Raw genomic sequence first — 9,951 nt, forward strand, 5'->3', positions numbered from 1 at the left:
ATACATCTCATTTTCAAGCTACATCTCACAGCATATAAAAAGCATACATCCTGCATCATACATTACATCATATATTTAAGCATTACATCATCACATAAAATCAATGCATCCATATCAACACATCACATGATCAAAAATGGTGCCGTATATATATATATATATCAAAACTGATCAAAATGTACAAAATGTGTCCAAACACTGTGTCCAGTACAACAAATAACAACTGCTCAAAAATACAACAGAGACCCTGTCTCTCAAGTATGACTATCTCCTGACGGAGATGGTCTCGCTCCCGATGCACCCACCCCTGGATCTCAGGAGGGTCCTATCTCGGTGGCCCTGTCACACCTCGGCTCTCAGATCGTGTCCCAGTGGCTCGAGATCGACTAGATCTCGACTGTGCAAAACTCTCCACTCACCGCTCCCTGGGTACTGCATCCTCATAATGCCGCCTATAATACTCTACCTCCTGCACTCTCCGCGTCAGCTCTCTAAGGGTGTCTCTCATCGGACCACCCGTCGTTGCTCTCTGCACACTCGCCAACGCCTCCTCCGCTTGTCCTCACCACTCTATCTCAATATCTCTCTCAGTGGTCAACTGAGAAATCTGTCGCTGATAGGTCGAAATCTGCGCCTGCAGCTGCTGAACGGTAATCTGCAAGGTCCGGATCTGCGCATCCTCCACATGACCTGGCACTTGAACCCGCAGCGGTACCTGTGCTGGAGGAACCCCTCCCACTCACCCTGTCCTCGGTGTTGGAGATGGGAGTACATCTACCCTCCTCCTCTGTGCTGGTCTCCTCAGCTCCTCCTCACCCCCCACTGCAGCTAGCACCTCCCCCACTCTCCTAGCTCTGATAGCCAATCCACCTCTCCCTCTCTCTATCCTCCCCTGCTGCACTGCTCTCTCCACACCTCTCCCTCCCTGCCTCCCTCTGGCTCCTCTACCTCCTCCTCCTCCATCATCTCCATCATCATCATCATCTCCCCCATCCCCCTCCTCATCTGAGTCAAAAGCTGGCCTCATCTCCTCTGGATCCGAGATCCTGGCCACCGCCCACGCAGCAAACAAACAAGCGAACTCATCTGTCGTCCCTGCGTACTGAATCTCTGGGGCATAGTCCCAGATCTGCCCAGCCAACCCCACAAACTCCTCCACTGCCACCGCACTATCAATAGTTGGCCCCCAATCGGCCACATCCTGCTGCCTCCGTGCATACAAACATGCTCCCTGAGGAATCCCCTGCTGGCGCCCGAACTGCCTCAAAACTCGGGTCACCACAAAATGCTCAATGATGAATGGGGTCCTCCCAATCAGATACCTCATCATAAATACAAAGGGCATCTCCATCCCATCCTCCGCCATACCTCACAACCTGTATACGGTCTCCAAGTAACCGTATCTATATCGTCAAAAACCCTCCTCCAATGCTCTAGTTTGCCCAGCTTACGCTGGACAACTAGGCCTCTATATCCGTAGGCATATGCTGCACCTACGGGCCTGTCTCTATCTGCTAGTGGCTTCGCTGCTGGAATGTGCTCCCAGCACCATACCTGTAATAGGGTCACACCTGCTGACAAGCTACCATAACCGAGGTATACTACCTCATGTAAACTCCTATATAAGTGAGCCAGCATTGCTGACCCCCATGCAAACCTCCTGCCCTGCGTAACCATCTCCTCCAAAACCAGTCCCCATCCCATCGAGAATCCCTTTGACCTACGATCAGGACAAAGGAATCCCCCAATGAATCCTGCCAGTACAGCTGGCAGCGGTGCATAACCCAAATCCAAAAACTCCTGCCAGGGGATCTCATAGCCACAAACTGTGTCATCCTGGAAAATGCGGCGCAGTGCCTCTGTGCCACCCTTCTCTGACTGCTCATAAGGAAGTAGTGCCCCTACTACAGGAATCCGCAAAATCTGGTAGCAATCCTCCGGTGTCACTGTCATCTCTCCAGTGGCAAAATGAAAGGTGTTCGTATCGCTATGCCACCTCTCTGCCAATGCTGTCAAAAGCCCCCGGTTCATAGTGAACCGAGGCATATCCAGAAGAGAGGTCAATCCACATCTCTCTATAATATCCAAATCTGCCTGTGACAATCGTGGTATCAACGTCCACGGTCTCGGGAATCTCTCTCTCGACTGTACAACACCCAATCGCTCCTGTCAACAAACACAACATATCCAATATCAGTTTCCACATCAACACAAAGATATCAAAATCAAACTTACATCAACAACATGAAACAATTTGCTCATCTACAATCAAAGTTCAAAATCTTATCATTTCATATCAACTTGTAAAACAACTCAAGTTCTCAAAAACCATATCAAAACTTGTAAAACAACTCAAGTCTCCACAATCACATAAACTTGTAAAACAACTCAAGTTTCCCACTCATATCAGCTTGTAATACAACTCAAGTTTCCAACCCATATCGGCTTGTAATACAACTCAGGCTTCCCACACATTGAATTTGAAACAGACCACGCAAATACATCATATACTGATTAACAAAACATGTTGATATCTATACATAACTTGGAAAATCACAAATCAAAACAAGTTATACAAACACTCATATTGGATAAATTCATAAAAACACGACAGGCAGATAAAACAAATTTTCAAATCGGCCAAAAATGCAAAAAAAAATTTCATATGCGCTAAAACAGATCTTCAATGTGCTAAAACACCCCCATGCGCTAGGCTGTCTCTCCTATGTGCTAATCTATCTATCCTATGCGCTAGACTCTGTCTACGCGCTACTCTTTTCCTCCATTGCGCTACCTAACCCATCCTATGCGCTAGACTCTGTCTACGCGCTAATCTATCCCTCCTAGGCGCTACCCGTTTAGCCCTATGCGCTAGGTTAGCCCTACGCGCTAAACCCCCTTCCCTATGCGACCCTCTGCGGTCCCTATGCGCTAGGTCACACCTACGCGCTAACCTATTGACGCGACGCGCTACCCGACACTTTCTATGCGCTATTCTACATGCACGCGCTAATCTAATAATTTTATGCGCTAACCTATCTTTTTCGGATGCAACCCTAAAAATTGACCTCGATGCGCTACTCTACACTTCGTATGCGCTACAACAGACCCTAGACGCGCAAAAATGAAACACCCGAACTTTGAAATTCAAAAAGTGACTAAAAACGACAAAACAAAAAATCAAAAAGGGGTCAAAAACGTTGACTTACTGGTGGTCCACGCGCTACAGGTCTCCGGTACCTCCGAACGCGCTCGAAACGGTGTCTGTGATAGGGAATAGGCATTTTCTCTCTAGAGCCAATTCTCTTTCTTCAAAGTCAACAAAGCACAAATGAACCTAAATCAAGCCCTTTTCCCCTTTTATAGGAGGAAAATGAAATTAGGGTTAGCTGACTGGCCTTGTAATATGGTCGCAGTCTCCCCTATACCAAAACAGTTGTAACTTATCGGGAGATGAATCAATCTGCACACTTTTTACATGCACGAAATCATACACATCATACGAACTTCATCAAATTAAATCAAAAATTTTCAAAATTGATTCATCTCCCAAGGGGGCATCACCATCAAAATATCGAATCTGAGGCATCACACATCAAATCAAATCTGGGGCACGACTGGCAAATCAAAAAAGCGACACAAAAATTGCATTAGATCATAAATCATGATAAAGCATCATTTTCTTTGAAATAACATGTGCACACACGTCACTTCAAAGAGGGGAAAAATGTAGACGTATAAAAATGACTATATTCCTAAATGAATATTTTATGTTCATTTCTCTATTTGATTAAATCCAATTTAATTAAACTATCCACATTCCTCTATTTTATTAAGTAAATTACTCAATTTATTTAAATAAAATTCACTATATCCATTTAATGAATAAATCATTTTATTCAATTAAATTCCCCCTATCCACTTTTAATTAAATTCAAATTTAATTAAATAGTTATCCCAAATTGAATAAATCTAATTTATTTAATTTCTCAAATTGCAACCAAATTGAATTAAATTACTTTATTTCAATTAAATCCTATTATCTCTCCATCCACTTGCAAAATCCCAAACCCCTTTCTAATCCCTTCTAGAATCTTCTAATCGCTTCTAATTAACCTAACCCCTTCTCTAAACTTTGTCACATCCCTAAGCAAAGGGAAGTCACTTCTCAAAACCCTTAAAGTCTTTGATAACCATTAAAGGTTTTCAAACTTCAACCACCAAAATCCTCAAAGTCTTTGAAAACCATTGAAGGCTTCCAACCTTCAACCACTTAATCCCCAAAGTCTCCAATAACCATTAATGGTTAATTCAAACCCTCCCACATGGTTAAAACATTTGGTTTGACTCAACCTCTACCCAACCCAAAGGTCTCATCAAGCCATTAATGCTTTGACCATGATTATCTCTTAATCATTTGCACAAAGGTTTATCCTTAGATTAACTCTTAATCCAGTGGGTAATCTTAATTTAAACTTGACCCTTAGCCTTTAGATAACCATGAGGTCTTCTCAGGCCTTTAATGCCTCCAACCCCTTTTCTCAACCCAATCCTATGTTGACATTTGTTACCATTTCATTGGTGCCAATTGTGCGCATGGATCCCCAACTTTCAAACTCAACCATTAATTAAACCATTCAATCTTGACCATCCATTGCCCTGTTTATGCTATAAATAGAGCTCTTATTCCTCCATTCTCAACAATCATCTTTCAAATTTGAAGCATTATACTTATGCTCAAATACTTTCAAGCTTTTTCATTTCATATATGCTCATCATTTAGCCTCTTTTAGATCAGGAATTAGACTAAATATGCATGTTTAGTGTACTTTTTTATCATTTAGCTCAATCATAGACTAAATATATTATTCTAGGATAGTGTTCATACTAAACTTGTCATCTTATCATCTAGTTTATTGCATTTTAGTATCATACATAGCTTAACATCTATTTCATACTAAATTTAGTAAAAGCATCTCTTGTTCTCATATTTGCCATCCCTAAACCATTTTGCTCAGTAATCTGAGAGCAAAAATGTTGGTTTGAGGGACATTGTGAGATAGAGAACCATGGGACCCTCCTTGGGAATTTGAGTAACACGTCGTTACTCCATAGCTTGCATCAAGAAGTCCTGTGTGTGTGTGTGGACTAGTATTTAACTAAATTTTCACATATTAAGTTTTATTCGCCCACTTTTCCCACATACAGATGTCATCAACAAAAACTTCACAGATCGGGATCTGATCTCCTTTAGACTTCAAGTAGATATTGCTATCTTCACTTGTTCTCTCAAATCCAATCTTCACAAGATGGGAATGTAGGCGCTCATACCATGCCCTAGGTGCTTGCTTTAGACCATATAATGCCTTATGTAGCCTACATACAATGTCACTGTCTTCAGATAGGGAAAACCCATCTAGTTGCTCAATATACACCTCCTCTTCAAGTACACCATTTAGGAATGCAGATTTTATATCCATTTGATATACTTTGAACCTCTTAAAAGTTGCATATGCAAGAAGTATACGAACTCCTTCCAATCTGGCTACAGGAGCAAAGGTTTCCCCATAATCTTCTCCTTCTTCTTGAGCATATCCTTTGCATACCAATCTGGCTTTATTCCTAATCACTGTGCCATCTTCATTCAACTTATTTCTGAACACCCATTTGGTGCCAATGACATTTTTATGTTCAGGTCTAGGTACCAAGGACCATGTACCATTTTTCTCTATCTGATCAAGTTCCTCTTCCATTGCCTTGATCCAGTCTTCATCTTTATGAGCCTCTTTGAATGATTTAGGCTCAAATTCAGAGATCATACATGAGTTTTCTCTGATCTTTCTTCTTTTAAGGATTCATGCATCCTTATCACCTATGATCTGCTTAGGATCATGATTCAACTTGACATACCAAGGAATGTTCTTAACTGGTTCTTCTTGCTTTTCTTCTTCATCCTCATCTTCATCAATATTAGCATTCACCAGTTCAGGGACACTATTACTGGAACTTGGTTGGCTAACAACCAGTTCCCAGAAGGTTGCAACCGGTTCATTTATAGCTTGCTCACTACCGGTTTCCTCAGTCTTCTTAGAGGATTCATCAACTCTTACATTGATACTTTCCATAATTCTCTGAGTCCCATTGTTGTAGCACTTGAAAGCTTTACTCTTGGTGGAATATCCTAGAAATATTCCCTCATCACATTTAGCTTCAAATTTGCCCTGATGTTCACTCCTCTTGATGTAACATTTGCTACCAAATACCTTAAAGTAGCTAACCATAGGTGTCTTATCGGTCCAATACTCATAAGGAGTTTTATCCTTACCTTTTTTGATGAGTACCCGGTTCATAGTGTAGACTGCAATGCTCACCGCTTCTCTCCAAAAGGTGTGAGCTACCTTTCCTTAAATCAACATGGTTCTAGCTACTTCAACCACAGTCTGGTTGTTCCTCTCTGCTAGGCCATTTTGTTGTGGAGTCCGGGGGGCAGACAGCTGTCTCCTGATGTCAAATTCTTCACAATACTTGTTGAATTCACTGGAAGTGAATTCCCCTCCTTGATCAGTTCTGAGACATTTGATCCTTTTACCGCTTTCCTTCTCCACTAATGCTCTGAAAGCTTTGAATTTCCCAAAAGCTTCAGACTTGTCTTTCAAGAATGTGACCCACATCATTCTTGAGCAGTCATCAGTGAGGATCATGAAGTACCTATCACCCTGCACACTTCTAGTTTTCATAGGACCACACAAATCAGTATGTACAAGATCAAGCAAGTTGTCAGCAGTGAAAGATTTACCTTTAAAAGTTGAGGAAGACATTTTCCCTAGTTGACATTCTCTACACAAGGTATTATCCGGTTTGCTCAGCACCGGCAACCCTCTAACTGCCTTGATCTTACTAGCCTTCACAATATTATCAAAGTTCACATGGCAGAGTCTCCTATGCCATATCCAGCTGTCATCAAGCTTAGCCATAAGACATGTACTTATATTTGGATTCAGATGAAATAGGTTACCTTTAGTCTGCATGCCGGTGGCCACGAATTTACCATCTTTTCCTTTGATTCTGCAAACTCCATTCTTGAATTGCAGAGTGAGGCCACTGTCATTTAGTTGGGCAACACTTAGAAGGTTGTGTCTGAGACCATCAACCTAGTACACATTGTCAGCACTAGTCTTTCCATTCAAAGAGATGGACCCTCTGCCTTTGACCATGCATGGTGCATCATTGCCAAAGTGAACCACACCACCATCATACTCCTCTAAGGATAGAAACTTGCTCTGATCACCAGTCATATGGTGAGAACAACCACTGTCAATGATCCACTCATTGGAATCATCAAACCGGGAGACAAGAGCCTTCTTGTCTGCCACATCTTCCTTTACAGCAACAAACACAATGTCTTCATTTTCTTCATCTTCCAATTCCTCATCTGTGACACCTTCATCAACTGCCACAAAATAGTTTCTCTGGTTTCCTCCTTTGAATTTCTTGAACCTTTCTAGTTTATCCTTGTTGTTTCTATTAGGACAGTTCATAGCAATATGTCCTATCCGGTTACAGGAAAAGTATTTCAAAGGGAGCTTACCTTTGTATTTACCAGTTCCTTTTGAAAATTTCCTGGCAAGAAGAGCTTCAAATTCCATCAGAAACTCTTCATCATTCATTTCTCTGTTCTGATTAGGTTCCCCACTAGTGCTAGCCTCTTTTCCTTTTCTGGATGGTATAGCAGAGGCTTTAAAAGTTGATTATGTCTTTTGAACACTGCCATCAAAACTATTCAGCTCATAGGCTGTCAACTTGGCTATGATGGAGTCCAAGGATACCTTAGACTTGTCTATTGATCTCATCTCCTGAATAGCAATGACCCTTATTGCATAGACCGGCAACAGGGATCTCAGGACTTTGCTTACCACAGTGGAATCTTTTATTTTACCACCTGCACTATTTATTTCTCCAACAACTGTTTTGATTCTTATTCCATACTGCTGAATGGTCTCTCCTTCAACCATCCGCATGTCTTCAAACTTCCCTCTCAGGCTTTCTTCCTTAGCCTATTTTACATGCTCATCACCACCATAGATATTTTAAAGAGCATCCCATACCTCTTTGGGGTTTGCCTTGTCCTGAACATCAATAAACTCAATGTCAGATAGACTACTGATGAGGGCTTCCATGACTTGCCCATTTTCTTGTATCTCTCTCTTTTGGTCATGGGTGAGAGTACCGGTAGGAACAACATATACATTTTCAACATAACTCCAGTGTTGAACACCCATGCTTTTGATGAATATCTTCATCCTGTCTTTCCATATACCAAAATTTTCCCTGTTAAACTGTGGAACTTCCCTCTTCATCATTTGACTAGGATCTTTTCCTCAAGCGGTTAAGCTTACAACACAGAGGACCTGGAGAGCTCTGATACCAATTGATAACTCAATGATGAACCACTAGTACCAAACCGGTACTGAGAGGGGGGGGTAAATCAGTACAAACACAAAGTTAGTCCAAAACCAGTTTGACAGCAAATACTCCAAATGACTAACAAACAGGGATACTGGTAAAACAAAGTGCAACCGGTAACATCCAGTATAGCTCAATCAGTCATGAATCGGTCACTCAATAAGATTCCCTCTTAGCTCAATACTACAGTATCATTATATTCTCATGCATAAACAGGTAAACTTAATCAACAGATCTTCACAACAGTGAGTTCAATATGTTTTATAGATAGGCATAAAACATAGAACTTTCATGTGCTTAACAAGTAAAACAAAGCATCACAAGATAAAAGCATTTCACATGACACACATATTTTTCACGTGGAGACCCAATTGGGAAAAACCATGGTGGGGATGAATACCCACAAGCTACTTTTTGAACTCTTTAGAAGTCTGCCCTGTTAGGAGCCTTGTCCGATTAAAGACATTACAATAGGTTCTGCTAGGAATCGATCATGTTAAGGATCACCCGGTTAAGGGTTAAACCCGGTAGGGTCACCTTGTTAGAGGATTTCAAGAACTCAATAGTTGAAAGAATCTCCTAAGCTCTATAGATTCTCAGAACTCATTAACCTTGAGTTACCTGGTTAAGGGATTTGAAACAAGCCTGTTAAGACCACCCTGTTAAGGGATTTTGAATCAAGCTAGTTAAGGCTACCCTATTAGGGGATTTTACAACTATTGAAGTGGTTAGAGATCAACAGGAATAACAATGATCTATTTATAGCACTCAATGCTAATGCAGATCCGGTTAGGCTCCTCTTTACCTTCTGCACATTCACTTTGCAGGTATCTCTTCTCTCCTTTGGTCTGGCAAGAATCACGTATCACTTCCCTTGGATACACACTCACAACTTTTTCCAACAACCTTAGAAAGAAACACAACATCAACCTTATAGGAAACATACAGGTCAGTAGCAAAAACCCTAAACCCTAAACCTGTTAGGTTAAGCAATTCAAGCGGTTTGATCCTGATCGTTGAATCATACTACATTAAATGCAACAGTCTTGAATCGATCTCAAGACATTCTCCATCATCCATTATCCATTGATTTCATGGCAGTTGATAACCCATCATGCGTTATCACCATTTGACAGACTTCGCACATTCCCGAGGTAGATAGGAATAGTCTTCTTCATGCAAGATCCTTCATCTGCATAGAGCTTACGTGGCAACATGATCTGTCCTCCATCATACTGCTAACTCATTCACACAAAGATCACCGATTGAGTCACATAGACTTGAGGTACTCCAATTGGAAATCCTAAAGTGGAAGCTACCTACCAACCGGTAGTCATACAATGCTTCCATGTGTCAGTTCCCATAACTACATGCCGGTTCATCTTGAACAAATATGCCGCTTCACTTTGGCATATAAACCAATTCATACATATGTCGGTTCCTTTCACTTTTCACCTATCACATGTGTCGGTTCACACCATGTCTCAT

Source organism: Cryptomeria japonica, chromosome 4, assembly GCF_030272615.1.
Source record: "Cryptomeria japonica chromosome 4, Sugi_1.0, whole genome shotgun sequence".
Classification (NCBI taxonomy): Eukaryota; Viridiplantae; Streptophyta; class Pinopsida; order Cupressales; family Cupressaceae; genus Cryptomeria; species Cryptomeria japonica.